We start from the raw sequence: 21,311 nt of genomic DNA, 5'->3' as shown, positions 1-21,311 counted from the left end.
TTTTGACAGTGCTAAGACAACCACCATCCTGCTTTAGAGCAGAGGGGTGGAAAGTGCTTAGGAGATAGAATAAAGCATACCTTCTGCCAGTATTTTTAGTAATTGATAAATAACTTTATCAAGGACTCTCTGAAAAGTTTTCTGACATCATTTTGAAACTATCAGATTTATAGTTAATATAGCTAAGATATGTAATTTTAAGGTGGCTTATTGCTTTTCCAGCCAATTGGAATTAATGTAATTTACAACCAAATAAGAGCAGTAATTTTTCCACATATGTTTTCACTTTGGATAGAGCTAAAGAAATTGCTGTTTTAAAGGATGAATATGTCTTTTTTCCCCCCAAAGGCACTTGTCCTAAGAGCCTTTTAAAGACATCTTTTAGGGACTAAAAAGATAGCATATTTAGAAAAAGGCATTGACTTTATAAAAATAGAACCCAGCCAAGATCCTATGTATAAGGAAAGATAATTTTAGAAATTATAAGGTAAGAAATAATCCCTGTTTAATATAAGAGAAAGCAAATGTATTTTCTCAGACCCAGGAGATAGACCAGGCAGTCACTTGCCATGATTGGCAGTGATTTTGGGTGAAAGGAGAGAGCTCTAAGGGCACATGGGAACTGTGACCTACTAGAACTGCAGCTTAGCTATTTGTGAGTACACTTCCATTTAGAATTACATGAGTTGCATTGATGACTCTCAGAATATAAGCAACGAAACATTTGGCAATGCCTAATGCCACAGCCCACCTGCCTCCATCTTAGGCTGCATTAAAAGAGATAGTGTCCAGTTCACAGGAGGGGAGAGTCTCCCTGTACTGATCAGAAACTACTTTTCTGAAGTCATCCTAGGTGTAGCTCAAGGGAAGTAACCCAGAGCAATGATGTGAGGAATGGAAACAGGATTCTTTGATTTTTTAGCCGGGAGTAAAGATTTCAGGGACATCAGTTGTATACTTCCAAAAATCTTAGAACTTTTATGAAGAAAACAATTTGATTTAGTTTGTTTTCTTTTACCAGAAAGTAATAAAGATATTAGCTTGCTAGATGTATGGTCCAGTGCCACAATAAATCTTCATACCTATATTACAGTCTCTGGGGTAGCATGGTAGGTGATTAAGGCCTGATTTGCCTATGGATTTTTGGCTGAAATTTATGGGCGATCATTAAAGTCCCCAGACACTGGAAATACAACCTTGCATAAAGCAGGATGCATATACAACCTACCCTCTATATACCAGAAAGAACAGTGCTCTCATTGATGTAGGGAAGAGGAAAGACATAAGTCCCTCTTCCCAACACGGAGTCAGAGCAGGGAAAGGACAAATAGCTGTGCAGGCCACTGTAGCACCATATTGAAGAGCTTGCCAGCCAGTCTCCTGGGAGCTTCATTCATTTAGCATCAACAAGAAGGAAGACACTGAAGTCAAGCTACTGGTCTAGAAACTATGAGTAGGAAGTCAAAGAAGAAATAGTTACTCCCCTTCAACTTTCCTACTATTGAGATGTAAAATGTGAGGCTGTGTTTGCATGTATGTGCATGTCTGTGCGTGAATTCTCAAGGTGGCCTTTATATTCTGAAGATAATGTAATAGGTTAATTTTGTTTTTCAGCACCAAAGTTTAATTTATTAAAGTCAGAAATGAAAACATTTGATTATTCCATAGGCTTTAGGTTCCACTTTAAAATCTTATTATTTTACTATTTGGAATCTAGATAATTTTTTTTTTTTTTTTTTTTTGCTGAGGAAGATTCACCCTGAGCTAACATCTGTTACCAGTCTTACTCTTTTTTGTTTCTGCTTGAGGAAGATTAGCCCTGAGCTAACATCTGTGCTAATCTTCCTCTGTTTTGTATGTGGGTTGCGGCCGCAGCTGGCTGATGAGTGGTGTAGGTCCCTGCCGGAACCTGCAAACCCAGGCCGCTGAAGCGAACGCTCCGAACTTAATCACTGCGCAGCAGGCAGGCCCCTGGAATCTAGATAATTTAACAATTACTTTTAAAGAGCCTTTGGAAAATACTTGGTCTCATTTAAATACACCTTGGAACAATTTTAAACTGCATATATAAATGTAATATCCGGTTGTTATTTTACATACATCAGTTACCTGAAGCAAAATCAAACTTTCCCAAATAATATTCTTACAAATTCAACATATACACACACACATATATCTATGTATGTATGCACACACAGACACACACACATATTGTGAAGCTAAGGACTGAGTGCCACGGTGAAGTAGGAAGTGAAACAAACGAGCTGGGTATAAGTCCTCGCCAGATGCTGCGTCTGTGTGAGTGTGGATTGCGGGACGGGAACAACTGCTTGGGGAGAGGGCGCTGAGGCCCAGACCGAGAGGCCAGTGGGTGCGAGTCCGGGCCATAGTGAGTAATGCCTGTGTGTCTACGTTTAGTTGATGTGGAGTAGAGTGCACAAGTCCTGTGCGCCTGTGACTCTTCCGCCACCTCATGTTTATGTGTGTGTGAGTGGCGGTGGGGTCTCTGCCTGGCCCCCACCCCAGGAGCCTGTTGTGTCTTTATGGGGGAGGTGCTAGTTTAAGTCCCTCCGTTGTTTGTCATCCCCAGTCCCCCCCCTCCCCGTCTATCTTCTGTCCCCACCACCCCGTCGCCTCCCCGCACCATCTGACCTCCCCCGGCCCGTCTCTCTCAGCCATCTCTCTACCACCCCGGTCCCTCCACCCTCCCCTGTCTCTCCCATCTCCCCATCCCCATCTTCCCACCCCTTCAGCCTGTCTCCCTTGTCTCCACCCCCATCTTACCCCATCCCCTGACCCCGGCTTCACCCCGCCTCCCCCTCCCCATGGCCGGGTCTCCCCTGACATCTCTTCCCATGTCTCCCTGTGTCCCCTCCCGTCTCCCTCCTCTCCCCCATTTCCCCCTCCTTTGTCTCCTTCCTCACCCATCTCCCCCAGTCGCCCTCCTGTCCCCTTTCCTCCCATCCCCCATGTCTCCCCCTGTCCCCCTCCTGCCCTGTCTCCCGCTCCCCCTCCCCTTCCCCTTCTCCCAGCTCCTCTCCCCCCGCCCGTCGCCCATCTCCCCTGTTGTCTCCCCACCCCGCCATCTCCCCATCCCCGTCTCTCCCTCGTCACCCTTCCTGTCCTCCCTGCTTCCCCATCTCCCCGTTCCCCCCACCCCGTTGTCTCCCTCCCATCCCCAGTCCCCTTCTCCTTCCCCATTCCCCTCCCCATCTTCCCTCCCCATCCTTCTCAATCTCCCCCATTCCCCCAGTCTCCTGTCTCCCCTTTGCCCCTTCTCCCGCTTGTCCCCCATCCCTCATCTCACCCCTCATTGTCTCCCTCTTCCCCCTCCCGCCTGTCGCCCCATCCCCTCCCGCCTTCCCCTTCTCCCCCCTCCTCTGTCTGCCCCCCTCACCCATTGTCTACCCCCTGTCCCTTCCGTTTCCTCCTCCCCCTGTCCTCCATTTCCCCGTTGTCTCCCGCTGCCATCTCCCCCGCCATCTCCCGGCCTCCCCATCTCTCCCCATCACCCCTCCTGTCCTCCCCATCCCCCATCTTCCTCCTTTCCCTGCCTCCCTCTCATCCCCCAGTCTCCCTTCTCCTTCCCCATTCACCCTTCCCCACCTTCCCCTCCCCCTTCCCCTATCTTCCCCTCCCCATCCTCCATCTTCCCCACCCCATTCCCCCAGTGTCATGTCTCCCCGTCCATCCCCCCATCTCCCCACTCGTCCCCCATCCCCCATCTCACCCCTCATTGTCTCCCCTTCCCCCTCCGTCCTGTCTCCCCACTCCCTCCCCATTCCCTGTCTCCGAGCTCCTCTGTCTCCCCTCCCCATTGTCTACCCCCTTCCTTTCTCCTCCTCCCTCCACCATTCCCTGTCTCCTCCTGTTGTTTCCTCCCACTATTTCCCTCATCTCCCGTCTGTCTCTCCCCATCACCCCGCCTGTCCTCGCCCCTCCCCATGTCCCCGTCCCTGTGTCTCCCACTCCCCATCCCTGTCTCCCTCCTGTGTCCCCCATCTCCCCCATCCCCCTGTTCCCTGTCTCCTTCTGACGCTCCCACATCACCCCCTTCCCCATCTCCCCCTCTCCCCATCTACCTCCTTCTCCCTGTTCCTCCCCAGTCCCCTGTCCCCCATCCCCCATCTCCTGCCTGTCCCCCTTCTCCTCCCATCCCCCATCTCCCCCATTGTCTCCTCCTTCCCCTCCTCCCCGTCGCTGATCTCCCCTGTTGTCTCCCCTGCCTCCTGTCTCCCTCCTGTCCCCCAGTCCCCCTTCTCCTTCCCCCATTCCACCTTCCCCATCTTCCCTCCCCTTCCCCATCTTCCCTCCCCATCCTTCTCCATCTCCCCGTTTCCCCCAGTCTCCTGTCTCCCCGTCCCCCATCTTCCCCTTGTCCCCATCCCCATCTCACCCCTTATCGTTTTCTCTCTTCCCCACTCCCGCCCTGTCTCCCCAGTCTCCCTTCTTTCCACCAGTCTCCCCTTCCTTCCGCCAGTCTCCACTTCCTTCCACCAGTCTTCCCCGTCTGCCTCCATCCCTCATGTCCCCCCATCCCCACTGTCCCCCTTCTCCCTGTCCCCCTTCCCCTTCTCCCATCTTCCCTCCCTCTTCCCCCATCTCCCCTCCCCATCCTTCTCCATTTCCCTCATTCCCCCAGTCCCCTGTTGTCTCCCTGTCCCCCACCGCCATCTCCCCACCCCCTTTGCCCCCCGTCACCCTTCCTGACACCCCTCCTGTCCTCTCCCCATCTTCCCCATTCCACCCCTCCCCACCGCCGCCTCCTTTCTTCCCTCAGTCTCCCTGGTTTGTCCCCCTGTCCTGCATCTCCCCCATCCCCTGTCCCCAGCCTCCTCTCTCCCTCTTCCCCTTCCCCCAACTTCTCCTCCTCCCCTCCCCAACTCCCCTCCCCATCCTCCTCCCCAGTCCACCCCCGTCGTCTCCCCTGTCCCCATCTCTGCCCTTCCCCCTTCTGCTCCCATCCCCTTCGTCTCCCCCATTCTGCCTTGTCTCCCCACCCCTCCCGCTTCCCAGTCTCCCTGCTCCTCTCTCCTCCTTCCCCCTCCCCATTGTCTACCCTCCTCCTCTTTCTCCTCCTCCCGGTCCCATCTCCCTTGTTGTCTCCCCACTATCTCCCCATCCCCGTCTCCCCTCCTTTTCTCCTCCCTCCCCCATCTCCCCATCCCCCAGTTCTGTGTCTCCTTCCCCCTGCTCTCGTCCCCCATCTCCCCCTCTCCCTTCCCCATCTCCCCATCTCCCCATCCACCTCCTTCTCCCCTGTGGCCCCCAGTCCCCCATTCCCCCTTCTCTTCCTGTCCCCCTTCTTCTCCCATCCCCATTTCTCCCCCTTCCCACCCTGTCTCCCCACTACCCTCTCCCCCTTCCCCATCTCCCCTTCTCTGTCTCCCCTCCCCATTGTCTGCACCCCCCATCTCCTCTGTCTCCACCTTGCCCCATCCCTGGTCTCTCCCTGTTGTCTCCCCATCTCCCCCTCATGCCACTGCCATCTCCTGTCCCCCCACCCCTGTCTCCGTGCTTTCCCCAGTCTCCCTGATGTGTCCCAGTCCCCCATGTCCCCATCTCCCCATCCATCCCCTTCTCCTTCCCCTTTCCCCTTCTTCCCTCCCTCTTCCCCTTCCCCATCTTCCCTCTCCCATCCTCCTCCATCTCCCTGTTCCCCCAGTCTCCTGTCTCCCTCTCTCCCCATCTCCCCATCTCCCCCTGTCTCCCCTTCTCCCCATCTTCCATCTCAGTCCTTATGGTCTCCCTCTTCCCCTCCTGCCCTTTCTCCCCCCACCGCCTCTCTCCCTGTCCCTCTCTCTCCCACGTCTCTGACTCTCCCATCTCCTCAGTGGCCCCCTTGTTGTCTCCCCTGTCACCTTCCCTTCCCTATGTCTGCCTGTCCCTGTCTCCCTCCTTCATCACCCCCAGCCCCTCCTCCCCATCTCTTCTGTCTCCTCCCCTTCCCTCTGTCCCCCCACTGTCTCCCCTTCTCCTCATGTCCCCTCTCCCCTGTGTGCCCCCCTGCCGTGTCCTCCCTCTTGTCTGTCTCCCCAGCATGCCAGTCTCCCTCACATCACCTGTCTCCCTATCTCTTCCCTGTCCCTTGGCCCCCATCTCCTCTCCTGTCTCCCCACCAATCCTCCCCCATCTCCCCTCCCCTTCCCTGTCTCCCTCTCTTCCCATGCGTCCTCTCCCTCTACCTCATGTCTCCCTCCCCAACTTCCCCCTCTCCCTGTCCTCTCCCTCCTGTACCCCCATCTTTCCCCTCCTTGTCTCCCCTTTCAGGTCTCCCCCATCCCCTCCCTGTCTCCACCTCTTGTCCCCCACATCTTCCCCCCCATGCCCGTGCCCTGCACAGTGGTCCACAGCCTGTCCCTAGGAAACAAGCAGTGGCCATTCTCTGTTGTCCAGGACACCTTTCTCCATCCACACCTGCCCTTGGTGATAGTCATACCATTTTTTAAAAATTATTGTATTGTAGTCATATTGGCTTATGATGTGTAAATTTCAGGTTACATTATGATATTTAAGTTTCTGTATAGACTGCATCATATTCATCATCAGTAGTCTAATTTTTATCTGTCACCATGCATATGTGCCCCTTTACCCCTTTTTGCCTTCCCCACACCCCCTTCCTCTCTGGTAACCACTAATCTGTTTTCTTTATCCATGTGTTTGTTTATCTTCCACATATGAGTAAAATCCTATGGTATTTGTCTTTCTCTGTATGGCTTATTTTGCTTAACATAATACCATCAAGTTCCATCCATGTTGTTGCAAATGGCACAATTTTGTCTTTTTTATGGCTGAGTACCACATCTTCTTTATCCGTTTATCCATTGATGGGCACTTGGGTTGCTTCCACATCTTGGTTATTGTGAATAATGCTGTGATGAACATAGGAGTACAGAAATCTTTTTAAATTATTGATTTCATGTTCTTTGGATAAATACCAAATAGTGGGAAAGCTGGATCATATGGTATTTCTATTTTTGAATTTTTGAGAAATCTCCATACTGCTTTCCATAGTGGCTGCAGCAGTTTGCATTCCTACTAGCAGTGTATGGGGGTTCCCTTTTCTCCACATGCTCTCTAACACTTGTTATTTCTTGTTTTGTTTAATTATAGACATTCTGACTGCTGTGAGGTGATATCACATTGTAGTTTTGATTTGCATTTCCCTAATAATTAGTGATGTTGAACATCTTTTCATATGCCTGTTGGCCATCTGTATATCTTCTTTGGAAAAATGTCAGTTCATATCCTCTGCCCGTTTTTTGATTGGGCTGTTCATTTTTTTGTGGTTGAGTTGTATGAGTTCTTTATATATTTTGGAAATTAACCACTTGTTGGATGTATGATTTGCAAATATTTTCTCCCCATTGGTGGATTGTCTTTTCCTTTTGTTGGTGGTTGCCTTTGTGATACAGAAGCTTCTTAGTCTGATGTAGTCCCATTTGTTTATTTTTTCTTTTGTTTCCCTTGCCTGAGCAAACAAGGTATTCAAAAAGATATTGCTAAGACTGATGTCAAAGAGTGTACTGCCTGTATTTTCTTCTAGTAGTTTTATGGTTTCAGGTCTTACATTCAAATCTTTGATCCATTTTGAGTTAATTTCTGTGTAAGATGTAAGATAGTAGTCCAGTTTCATTCTTTTGCACGTGGCTGTCCAGTTTTCCCAACACCATTCATTTATTTATTTATTTATTTATTTATTTATTTATTTATTTATTTATTTATTTATTTATTTTTGTGAGGGAGATCAGCCCTGAGCTAACATCGTGCTAATCCTCCTCTTTTTGCTGAGGAAGACCGGCCCTGAGCTAACATCTATTGCCAATCCTCCCCTTTTTTTCCTTCCCCAAAGCCCCAGTAGATAGCTGTATGTCATAGTTGCACACCCCTCTAGTTGCTGTATGTGGGACGTGGCCTCAGCATGGCCCGAGAAGCGGTGCGTCGGTGCGCACCCAGGATCCCAACCCGGGCCGCCAGTAGCGGAGCGCACGCACTTAACCGCTAAGCCACCGGGGGCGGCCCCCAACACCATATATTGAAGAGATTTTCCTTTCTTTATTGTATGTTCTTGGCTCCCTTGTCCAAAATTAGCTGTTCATAGATATGTGGTTTTATTTCTGGGCTCTCAATTCTGTTCCATGGATCTGTGTGTCTGTTTTTCTGCCAGTACCATGCTGTTTTGATTACTCTAGCTTTGTAGTATATTTTGAAGTCAGAGATTGTGATGCTTCCAGCTTCGTTCTTTATTCTCAGGATTGCTTTGGCTATTCGGGGTCTTTTGTTGTTCCATATAAATTGTAGGATTCTTTGTTCTAGTTCCATGAAAAATGTCACTGGGATTCTGATTGGGATTGCACTGAATCTGTAGATTGCTTTAGGTAATATGGACATTTTAACTATGTTTATTCTTCTAGTCCATGAGCACAGAATATCTTTCCATTTCTTTATGTCTTTTTCGATTTCAAGAATACAATCCCATTTACAATCACAACAGAGAATAAAATACCTAGTAATAAATTTAACCAAGAAAGTGAAAGACCTATATACTGAAAACTATAAGACATTATTGTACAATTTTTCATATTCATAAATTCATCTTCCCCACCCCACCCCCTCCAGCCTTCCACTTGGGATCAGTATCTTATTTGTGTGGCTTCTCAGAGGTACCTCTGTACATTTGTCCTCAGGTGGTCTTATGGATGTCTTTCAGAAAATGTTTATTTTATGTGATTTGTCATGGATTTTGTTCTAATAAATTATTCTTCTGTCATGTGGCAACGTTCGAAAAACAAAACAAAATAGAAAAAAAAAAAAACCAAGCAACAGTTTTGAGTTCAGGATTTGTTACAAAGAATCTTCATGTCTCAGGACCTCCTGCTTGCACGTCCTTAACAGCAAAGGACTTAAGGATATTTTCTTAGTGTGAGGAGCCTGTTAAGAGATGAAGGCCCGTGCCGTCTGGGCTGGCTTCCTTAAATGTAACTCAGGCTCATGATTTTGATATTTGTGCTAGAATGTTCTGACAATTAGAGATTTTGACAATGGATCAGACTGCCTAACAAAGTAATGGACTTCATGTTGCTGGGGAGGTTCAATAAGGTGTTATATGAATATCACCTTTCCAGGTTGCTTTAGGGGGATTCCTTACTGATTTTGAGGCTAGACTAGATCAAAAGTAAGTGCTTTCCAAGATACGCTAGTGATTCCTCAATATTATGAAAAAATCACAGATTTAATAAAAGCAGAGAAATTTTAAGATCTTTGTGAGGCAGTGATTTATATTGTAGTCTTTCACAGCAGCCTAAGATTTTCTTTTCATGTGAAGGTTTACCAGAAAAAAGTGTTTGAAAGTAGTATCTCTATTGGCTTTCTGGGTGTTTTCTGTTATTAGGAATAGCTATGTCCTTTATAATAGATATGTGTCTAAGCATTGAACATTATTTTTAATTAGTAATAATTTCCCCTTTATTTCTCCCTAGTTATAGTAAACACTGTGTTGTGCAGTATATAATTTAATCCACATTCTGGGAAATACCAGAGGGCAAATTCGTGCCTCAGGTTCAGAAAATATAGTCCTTAATCATTAACCAGATTCAACATAGTCTTCCAAATAAACATATGTTGAAATAAGTAGTATGTATTTATCTTGCTTTAGAGAAAGTTCAAATTTCATTTGTAGTTTTAGGTAGCAGTTACTTTTTTTGTGTATGTGGAGTTCTTTCATAAGAAATGCATTCCCTTTTTTTTTTTTTTGGTGGGGAAGATTGGCCCTGAGCTAACATCTGTGCCAATCTTCCTCTTTTTGCTTGAGGAAGATGGTCACTGAGCTAACATCCGTGTCCATCTTTTTCTACTTTATATGTGGGGTGCCGCCACAGCGTGGCTGGATGAGCAGTGTGTAGATCCATGCCTGGGATCCGAACCTGTGAACCCAGGGCTGCCGAGGTGGAGCACGTGAACATAACCATTATGCCACCAAGCCAGCCCCAAGAAATGCATTCTTAATTTTTTCCCACAGAAGAGAAAATATTCTTTTTCTGGCTGAGTTTTCATGTATCTCATTTTTTAAAAGGAAGATAGAGGAAATCATCTTTGCTCCACACATTGGTGGTTATTCATCTGTTTGGGGGAAGATTGTTGATTTGGTGGGGAGAAAGTTCAAAGATGACAGCTGAGGCAATTGTACTCAGGTTTGTGGGGAGCTTAGTGCCTTGGGGATTCAAGAGAGGAAATCAAGATCTGTAAGTCTTTTAAAAAAAAAGTATTTTATTGAGGTCATATAGGCTTATAATATTGTGTCAATTTCAGGTGTACATTATTATATATCAGTTTCTGTATGGACTGCAGTGTGTTCACCACCAATAGTCTAGTTTTTATCTGTTACCATACATATGTGTCCCTTTACCCCTTTTGCCCTCCCCCCACCCCCTTCCCCTCTGGTAACCACTAATCTGTTCTCCTTATCCATGTGTTGGTTTATCTTCCACATAATGAGTGAAATCACACAGTATTTTCTTTCTCTGTCTGGCTTATTTCACTTAGTATAATACCCTCAAGTTCCATCTATGTTGTCGCAAATGGCACGATTTTGTCTTTTTTTGTGGCTGAGTAGTATTCCATTGTATATATATATACCACCTCTTCTTTATCCTTTCATCCGTTGATGGGCACTTGGGTTGCTTTCACATCTTGGCTGTTGTGAATAATGCTGCGATGAGCATAGGGGTTCATAAATCTCTTTGAATTATTGATTTCATGTTCTTTGGATAAATACCCAGTAGTGGGAAAGCTGGATCATATGGTATTTCTATTTTTCATTTTTTGAGGAATCTCCATACTGCTTTCCATAGTGGCTGCAGCAGTTTGCATTCCCACCAGCAGTGTATGAGAGTTCCCTTTTCTCCACATCCTCTCCAACATTTTTTAGTTCATGTCTTGTTAATTACAGCCTTTCTGACAGATGTAAGGTGATATAAGACTTTTAAAAATCAAAATCTATCAAAGTCTCTTACTATGTATAGTTCATATATTTGAGACATTTAATTTACAAAGCATTTAAACAATAAATTGTTATTGGGTAGAGTGAAAGGGTATATACTGGAGACCCCTAATAGAGAAAATTATGTAAATACTAAGCACTTCTGGGGTATTCAAAACCACTGAAAAATCTAATACCCACCATGTTTTCGTGACTGAATATATACCTACTATAAAGGATCTCCATGTCTTCCAGATTGCTATTTTTCACTAACTTACTTAGGCAGATTTTACAAAAATTTTCTGTGTTGTAAAATTTATGTTATTTAAAAAATAAAAACAAACAAAAATTATGACCATACAGCTCCTTAACTACAAGTTCAGCATTTTCTGGCCGATTACCTTGTTATAGGCAGAGCTGGTGATTCAGGAGAGGCCTGGCAGCTGTGAATGAGGAAGAGGAAGATGCATGGTTAGTTGTTATCTATGCATGGGTCAGTGGCTTGTCACATAACTGCCATTTAGTGCCTCATAGTGCTCAATAAGGAAGAGAGCATTAGAGATAATTAATGAAACTGTTTTTTCAGCTCTTTGCTTACTTCTGCCGTTATCTCCCAATACTTCACATTTACTTGAAAAAGCCGAGTGAATTCCAATATCTGCCCTTTCTAGTATGTGGTATTAGAACTCTGCTCACTTAGTACTTCAGTAGCACTCATTGCTTTTCTAGCATCCTTCAAAGCTTTTTCTTTCCTAAATTTTGAGCCAACAATTACTGAGAACCTATTACTCCTTCACTGTGGGGCCTAGAAAGATTAACTAAGTGTGATCATTCTCTACAAAGAGCATAAATAATGAGAATTCAAGTTGGTATCTCAACGAAAAAGGCAAGTGGAAATTGAACAATAGAGAGAGTGCCTCTAACAGAAGAGGCTTCTGGGCCTTTTAACTAGGCCTTGAAAATAGGCAAAGCACTGACAAATGGATATGGCAAAGAGTTGCTGTTACTTGCTCTCTTTGCTTCCCCATCTTCTACTCTCTTGAATGCATGGCATCTGTCTTTAGTCCCTATCAATTGTTTAAACCCACTTGTTATAGCTACCTTCACATTAACAAATCTAGTGGTCAACTCTCAGTCCTCATCTTAACTGAATTCTCAATGGCATTTGACTGAGTTCATTTGTCCTTCTTGAAACACTTTCTTTTCTTGGCATTCTTCTGATTTTCCCCATGCCTTGGCGGCCACTTGTTTCTAGCTTCCTTTGTTGTAACCTGCTTTTACATATCTCTAAATTTTGGCATGCCCCAGAGCTAAGTACTCAGACCCCTACCACACCATTTCAGTACATCAGTGGTTCTTAAACCTGGTTGCACATTAAAGGAGATTTAAAAATTCACCAATACCCTGGCCCCCCTGTAGAGATTTGGATTCGATTGGTCTGGGAATGGGGGGGGGGGGGCATTAGTATTTTATTTTAAAGCTCTCTCAGTGAATTGAATGTGTGGCAGAGTTGAGAATCACTGAATAGAGTGATCTCATACAGTTCAATGACCCAAGATGACACAAAAAAATCTGGTGATTCAAATGGAACTCTCCAGCCTTGAGCTCTCCCTTTAACTCCAGACTCATATAACTAAAGGATTAGTAGACATTTCTACTTTGTTGTCTAATGCCTTTTTCAAAGTTAGCGTGTCCAAAATTGACCTTTTGATTCCCCATCCAAATCTACTCCTTCTCCAGTGTTTTCTTATTTCAGAAGATGGCACATGCCATAATTTACCCCATTGCTCAGGGCCCAGACCTAGGAGTCATCCAGGATTCCCCTCATTCTTTCATTTCCTGTATCCAATTATCAGCAAATCTTTTTGTTTCTACCTTCCAAATTAGTCTTTAATTTTCTCATTTCTATTCCCCAGCCTAAACCACAATCATCTCTTACTTAGACTGGTCCCATAGCCTCCTAACTCGTTTCCTATTTGACTCTTTCCACCATTCCCACAGTCTCTATACATCTGCAAAATGAACCTTCTTAAAAATAAATAAAATACTTATCACTTCTCTGCTCTCAATCCTCCAAATGCTTTCTGTCACACTGAGAATGAAACCCATATCTTTATCATAGTCCGTGACCTTGGGAGATTGACTTTTGGTTACTCTGACCTCATTTTCTGCCTTCTTTCTTTAACCCTTCACTCAAGGTGTATCAGCCATACTGGTTTCCTTGCTATTCCTCTAATACCTCCTGTCAAGGGCCTTCGTACCTACTATTACATAGATCCCAATATAATGTGGCTAGCTCTCATTTCATTCAGACTACTGTTCAAATGTCGCTCCCCTCAGGGAATACTTCCCCGAGTGCTAGAGTGTAGGGTGTAACCTCTATCTCTTTATGTTATGTTTTTCATACCTGACATTTTATTATATGTTCACTTACCTAATTTCTGTCTTCTCACTAGAATACAGGCTCCATTAGTGTAGAGACATTGTTTTCTTCACCATCACATCTTTAGCATCTATAACAACATCTTGCATATAGTAGGTAGGTACTCACTAAATGAATTGATAAATGTGTGTATGAATGTGAAGGGAGGGATTTCAGGCCAAGGGAGCAGTATGAACAATGTCATGGAAACAAGAAAACTTAGCTAGTTTGGAAGAAGACCATATTTGGTTGAAGGGTGCTTGGAGAGGAGTGGCACGAGATAGTTCTAGAAAGGGAAGTACAAGCCAGGATATGGAGCGCCCCAAATGACACATGTGGACTTTAGGAAATGGGAAGCCACTGAAGTTTTTTTAGATGGGCTGTTTATTTGATTGAAATGAGGCTAAAAATTCACATGATTTGATAACTGAATAGAAGTGCCGGTTAAGGGAGAAGGAAGAGTTAAATATGCTTTTTAAATGTTAGGTCTGGGTAATTGAAAGAATATTAATGGCATCAACAAAGAGAAAGAAGACAGAGAATAGTGGGATATTGTTGTTTTGCTATTACTTAATGTAATTGGTAGATTTGAAGGTTGGAAAAATAATCCTTTTAATTCAGGATATGTTAAGTTGGTGCTTGAGAAATATTCAGTGGAGGTGTCAAAGATTCTATTGTACATGAAGATGTGGAACTTGAGAGATAAGTCAGGGCTAAAGTTTAGGGTTAGAAAGTTCTGCCCTGAGGGATAAGATGATATTGTGGGAGTGGATATGCTTATTAACTAGGAAATTGTGACATAAGAAATGAGAGCCTACTATGGAATCTTGGGAAATGTTACTTTAAAAGGGGATGTGAATGTGCAGCTAAGACATACAACTATCTACTGGGGCTTTGGGGGAAAAAATAAATAAATAAAATTAGAAAAAAAAAAAAGGGGATGTGAGAACTAAAAACATGGGGAAACCAAGGATTGTTCAGAGAAGTAGGAGGAACTCTCCATGGGCTACAACATCATGAAAGCCAACGGAATAAAGAGTTAAAAGAAAGACAAGTTTATCATCAGTTTAAGTACTACAGAGAGTTTGAGGAGGATGCAGAGATAAAGCTTTTGATTAGCAAAAGAAAAATTGACTGTATTTGTGGTGGTATGGGTTTGTAGCTTGGAAGAACTTAGAAGAACGTGGAAGGATAGTATCTTTATAAGGTAGTAGGGTTGAGAAAAGAATGTTTAAGGAGAGAAAAAAATGAATCATACCCCCAAATCAAGCAAAATAAATTTTAGAGGAAGAAACTAAAAATTCAAGAAGGGAATGGCGGTCATCCATAGAGTAAGGCCCTGTTCATCAAAGTGCAACGTAGCTGTGTTAACCCTAGAGAGAAATACAAGTGTTTCATCTTTTGACTCAGGAAGGAAAAATAAGAGAAAGGAAAGGAGAGGAGAGGAGAGGAGAGGAGAGGGCAGTGGAGGGAGTAGAGGTGAGAAAAACATGTTAAATAGTTAAAATCTCAATAAGGTTGGAAATAAAATCGTCTGTTGTGATTTGGTGCACAGTGGGGCAGGAGAAGAATTGGCCAGCATAGGTGACAGGATTATAATCAACACTGCCTTGATGCCCTTTCCTCCTGACCTACATTTTAATGTGATGTATATCTACTTACATGTAAGTTTATGAAAATGCACGAATAAAATATTACATTTAAATGTAGAGTCTATCAATTTTGTAATTTATAAAGATGTTTTTTCTTTGAATGATAAGAAAAATAAAATATCGGTCTCAGTATTTCTTTAAAAATACATTTTTCTGAATGAGGATGAACATTCAGTACTTTGTTGATTTTAATGATGATACCAAAGAGTCTTCAATTCCAGGTACAGCTGTGAAATATCTGCTAATAAATAGTTAAGGGTCTCCCTTTCTTGCAAAGGAGCATCACTATAGTTTTCTTAATTGTATATAAATTTGGTAGAGAGTTCTAGAATTATTTCTCATGAGTTGATTCATGTCAAGTGCTTAGAGCATGGAACAGTTCCTGGCACATAGTAGGTAGTCAATGGATGTTATCTATAATTCATCATTGCTGTTTTTATGAAGGGGCATATGAATTTGGGTTACTAAATTGTGTAAAATGTTGATTTATCCCATATTTATTGATATTGTCATGGATTTGTAATGATTTGAAACATACCACAAGGAATTCTTACTAACTTTTTGATATGTGGTCATAAAAATCTCACCTATTCATATTCAGTGTCAAGGCACTGATCAATATTGACATATTTGATATCATGTAATTATCATATTTAATCCTATGAGTATTCCACTGTAGCTTAGCATTAATTAAACATATTATTTAATTGAGTAGCTTAGCCTTCTGAAGTGAATTAGTATTCATCAAAATAACACCAGTCATAATGGATTCATTAGATATTAATGTGAATGTCATATATGTATTTCTACAAAATTTTATTGTAATAATTATTCATGCATTATTGTAATACAGGATATCAATGGCAGAAAGTACTTTGTTAATCTATCCAATGTATTTTTGTTCTTTAAAATTGTATCCTATTAGAGAAAAAGAGTTCAATCTTTCTTATATTTCAGTCTTGTAATTTTTTAAGATATTACAGATGAGATTTGTTCTTTCCAGTTTTATTGAGATATAATTTACATGTAACATTTTGTAAGTTTAAGGTGTAAGGCATACCTTGTTTTCTGTGCTTCACTTTATTATGCTTCACAGATATTGTTTTTTACAATTGATCTCGGGTCAAGCAGGTTTGTCGGCACCATTTTTCCAACAGTATTTGCATTTCTTAGCAATAAAGTATTTCTTAATTAAGGTATGTACATTTTTTTAGACATAATGCTATTGCACACTTAATAGACTACAATATAGTGTAAACAAAGCTTTTATATGCACTGGGAAACCAAAAAATTTGTGTGATTCACTTTATTGCAATATTTGCTTAATTGAGGTGGTCTGGAACCAAACCTGTAGTATCTCTGAGGTATGCCTGTAAAACATGTTAATTTAATATACTTATATATTGCAAAATGACTACCACCATAGCCTTAGCTATATGAAATGAATTGTCAGCAGTGACTCCATTTCGTACTCTGGACTCCATCTTGTTAAAAATTTGAAACTCTGCTGACCTTGGAGGGTTGCCAAAAGGGAGTTATTTGCTGAGAAGGGACTTTCTGAAGGACTGTGCTGAAATATACTTTTTTGGTAACAAGATGTCCTTGAGTAAGCCAATGAACTATAACGTAAATTTACCCTCCGATTGTAATACTTTTTTTATTTTTATTTTTTTGGTGAGGAAGATTGGCCCTGAGCTAACATCCATTGCCAATCTTCCCGTTTTGCTTGAGGAAGATTGTCGCTAAGCTAACATCTGTGCCAGTCTTCCTCTATTTTGTATGTGGGCCGCTGCCACAGCATGGCTTGATGAGCAGTGTGTAGGTCCATGCCCAGGATCTGAACCTGTGAACCCTGGGCCACCGAAGCAGAGCACACGAACTTAACCACTATGCCACCAGGCCAGCCCTCCGTCGTAATTCTTAATGAACAACTAAGGTAATTGTTCTAAGCTCCCCTTTTTGCTAAAAAAACTTTCAACTTTTACTTCTTGGGGGACACTTTTCTGGCTGCTGCCAGAACTTGTATTCGTCGAATTGCAATTCTAAGACCGCAAATAAATACTCTCCTTTTGTTTTGCAGTTGCCTCTTTTATCTAAGATGACATATTTGGTGTCCAAAGTGGGACCGGAAGTGACTTTCTACCTGTTTCCAGCACCACAGTTGGTTTCAAGCCAGGTAGCTGCATGGGCCTCTTGTGCTGTCATCTTCCCGATGGCCCCAGGCCCAGGTGGTGAGTCCTCCTGTTCCTGAACCTCCCACTTTGGTTGAGGTTCTGGCTTTTATTCTGGGTGTTTTTTGGAATCGGTTTAAGAGAATTTACTTTCTCTTTTGGTGAGTACATACTTGTAATAGGAAGTATGCAATCTAAGACTGCTATGATAACCCAGCCTTTGTTTGGGACTCCCACTGGATTTACATTTAAAAATTATGGGCCCTTTGCATGTAGATTTTTAGAGAAATGGCACTGGTATACCAAGGATGGTTTAAAACTTGCTTGGCCCCAATGGGGCTCATTTGAAATACCTAAATTAGTTTATTTGCATGCATGGTTGGAAAATAAGGGATCCAAAACTAAGCAAGTGAACTGGGAAGCTTATTTTAATTGGCATGCAGAGGCCTCCAAAAGAATTCAAGATCTAAACTTGCTTGGCTATGAGATACTGTCTCTAAATTGACTACAGCTAATAAAAATCTTCTTGAGCATTCCTCAAGAAAAACATCTCAAGGCTGCTTTTCTTTCACCTTCAACCTCAGCTGCTCCCTATTCTGATGTCTCCAAGCTGCCTTTGTATCCATGGGAGTTAAATGGGTAATTAAGTACTGTTTCATAAAAATCTGTGATCCTATTGGTCAAGTTTCCAAAACCTTTTGATATTTTTGACAAACTTCCCCAAAATCAAATTCTAAATAAAATTTTTTTGACCTGAGAGATATTAAACTAATTAGGCTTATTTGATATGTTGAATTACATGGGAAGCATTGTCAAATAAGAAGTAATACTAAGCCTTCTTTATACTCTGTATAGATATATGTTATAAGTGTTCCAGAAATTATGTGAAATTCCTGGAAATCTGATACGTCCTAATATAATGTTATCAATCATAACTCCAATTATTATCTTAAAATGTTGTATGCCACAAAAATAACTAAATTCCCTTGTCAGTTACATTATAATGAATTCTCATCAAATCTTTAATAATGGGCGTTTTTAAGTCTTTTGTCATTTATAGACAGTTATTGTTTTACTCTGATGCGTTGGCAAAAAAATTGTGCCTGCAAAAGTACTTCATCTTCAAGGAGATTCATGGAAAAGACTTTGACAAGTACTCTAGAATACAGGTTTTTGATAACTTGAAGATCAGAACACTGAACTGGGTGGGCATTTCCAAAACCCTAATGGGAAACTGACTGCTTTGATATTTTATTTTCCAGATTTAAAGAACCCCCTTTCCCCTCTCTTTTAAGCTATCTATAACTGACAGCAATTTGGTAAAGTGTATCTTTGCAACAAAGGTTGAAGGGGACCTTCTCAGGTACTGTTAACCAACTCTTGTATCACCAAACTCCAAGGAATCACATCGAAAGAAAGCGGCAAACCCTGACTGGACCTGCACATCAACCGGTGACACAAAAGTGAAGATTTCCAGGAATTGAAGTGGATGCCAGCTGAGCAGACAGCTTTCCCGAGATTCTGGACCAGGCCTGTATATTTTTATGTCCTTTCCCACTGAACACTTTGTTATTCCCTTCGTACCTTTCTCTTCATCATCCTATTGGGAGAACTCTTTTATCTATTCTTCTACATCATGAAAGCATATGACCTCCATTTGTAACTCGTATCTTTATACTTCTTCTTGTGGATCTCTTTACATGAAGTGAAGAATTTCAAGAATGGGTTAATGCTTGGCATCTTAACCTAGAAAGCATCTGCAGATCGTTTGGGAAGCTGGACATGAAAGATTGTTGGATTGAAGTATTTGGGCTTTTGTTTGTCTTGATAGGTATCTTAATGCTTTTTGCTCTAATGCACACATAGGAATTCTTAGATGGTGGTAAAACCCTATGAAATCAAAAGACCTTGTTGCCATTGTATTGATTATTGCCTTATGTATTGAACCTCCTGCTTAGTTGACATATCAAATAATTTTTTAAAAGTTCTTCTTACAGTAGCTTTTGTTGTTAGGGGTAATTTTGGCTCTCAGGTTGGCCTTTTATTTTTCCTCATATCTCTCATTACTAATTGTCATGCCTTATCACATCCTTTTGTTCCTGCCCTGCAGAAACTTTCCAGTTCCGCAAACCTCACTGACTGCTGGATTTGTGCTAGAGCAAATAATGCTCATGATACACCTGAATTAGTGACTTGGCCACTATCCTTGAAAGGATGGAGAAATTTATCTGGTCAAAATGCCAGTTTCTCCTCGAGTTTTTGAATCCACCTACAAGCTTCCCTCTGGGAAATAAGCCCCCAGTGTTACCACTTTTCACTGAGTACCTCCTGCTCATAAGGGAATACCCCTTACTTCAATTTGGACACTGACCAAAAACCTTTCCCTTTATTTCAAAAACATTAATGGAACTGCCAAAACTTTAGGTTACCTTCCATTGAATGTCTGTAACTATACAGTCTTATAAGATCCAGATAATCATGAGTTCGCTCCTTGTTGGAGTCTATATGACTACCACGTAATTACTCATGATGTATCCTTATGGTGGAGAAAATATAATGGAACTGGACACTGGAAAGCAAATGTGCTCCTCCTCAATGGAACAATGTGGGGAATTGATCAAAAGTCTGGAGAAGGGTGCGAGCTTAGTTACACCTACCTTTTCCATGGAGACTCCTCATATCTTAGCCAGAATTTGACTTAGAAGAATCAAACTTATTTGCTGCTTCAAGTATATAAAAATATAAGATGCTCTTACAATCCAGTAAAACAGATTATCATGTACTCTGTGAGGATGATTATATTTCTGACCATGAGGTTTCTTCCTTTGTAGGTAATAAAGAAATCTGGGCAGGGGGACCTACTTATGCATTGTCCTTATATGGTTCTGGGTATTTCTCATGTGACACAAATATTTACTTTAGTCTCCCTATAAAATGGAAAGGCATTGTGGGGTTGTTGCTTTTGCCCCTGACACCACCATTAGAAAGATTCTTCCCTCCATTGCTCACATATCAAATCTAGGATCCTTCTCATATCAATTAAAGAAACCTTGGTGAAGCTGGGATGGTCATAATTTTGGGTGGTGCTGCCCAATAACCCAATTGTGGATAGAAAGAGGTTTGGTCATGTTTTCACCAGAGTATTTTTCCCTTGGTTCAGAGTAATGGATGTTGAAAAAGCAATCTGAAACTTTGCAATTCTCATGGCCACCACTTTCAGTACTTCTGTTCAAGCATTTAAATATCAACAAACTCAAATTGATAGACTGGCAGAATTTGTTCTACAGAATAGAAAGGCACTAGATATCTTAATGGCCCAAAAAGGAGGCACCTGTGCCCTCTAGAAGAAGAATTTTGTTTTTATGTTAACTAATCTGGCAAGGTATCACAACAACTGAAAACAATAAAGGCTAATATCAATTTACTGGCTCAAATAGGACGCACGCCAGGACTTGGGGATTATTTCAATCTCTTTAGCTGGTTACCAGCAGGAATACGGTCATGATTAAGGACGGTATTACAAACTGGATTATTGTTGTTAATCTTAATAATATGCTTTGTTATGTTAATCAAGTGCTTACTAAAAATTGCAACTTCTGCTGTAATTCACTCAACTATGCAGCTTATATTTACCCAGATGACCATGTTAGATACTCTTTATTGAGATGAATTTTATGGATCAGAAGTTTTAGAAGAAATTACTGTTGACTCTTTCACAAGACCCACCACCAAGGGACTGGATGGCACTGGAGCAGGTAATCAATCCTTAGGCTTCAAGGAACTAATGTTGCTCTGTTGATGTTTTCTTCTGGAAAAATCACTAGCAAAAGGGGGGAATGTGAAACGAGTTGTCAGCAGTGACTCCATTTTGTACTCTGGACTCCATCTTGTTAAAAATTTGAAACTTTGCTGATCTTGCTGGGTTGCCAAAAAGGGAGTTATTTGCTGAGAAAGGACTTTCTGAAAGACTGTGCAAAAATATACTTTTTCTGTGTAACAACAAGATGTCCTTGAGTAAGCCGATGAACTGTAACATAAATTTACCCTCCCATCGTGATTCTTAACAAACAACTGAGGCAATTGTTCTA

The sequence above is a fragment of the Ceratotherium simum genome, chromosome X, assembly GCF_057802395.1.
Source record: "Ceratotherium simum simum isolate JZ-2026a chromosome X, ASM5780239v1, whole genome shotgun sequence".
Lineage (NCBI taxonomy): Eukaryota > Metazoa > Chordata > Mammalia > Perissodactyla > Rhinocerotidae > Ceratotherium > Ceratotherium simum.
Note: the sequence above shows the minus strand (reverse complement) of the source record.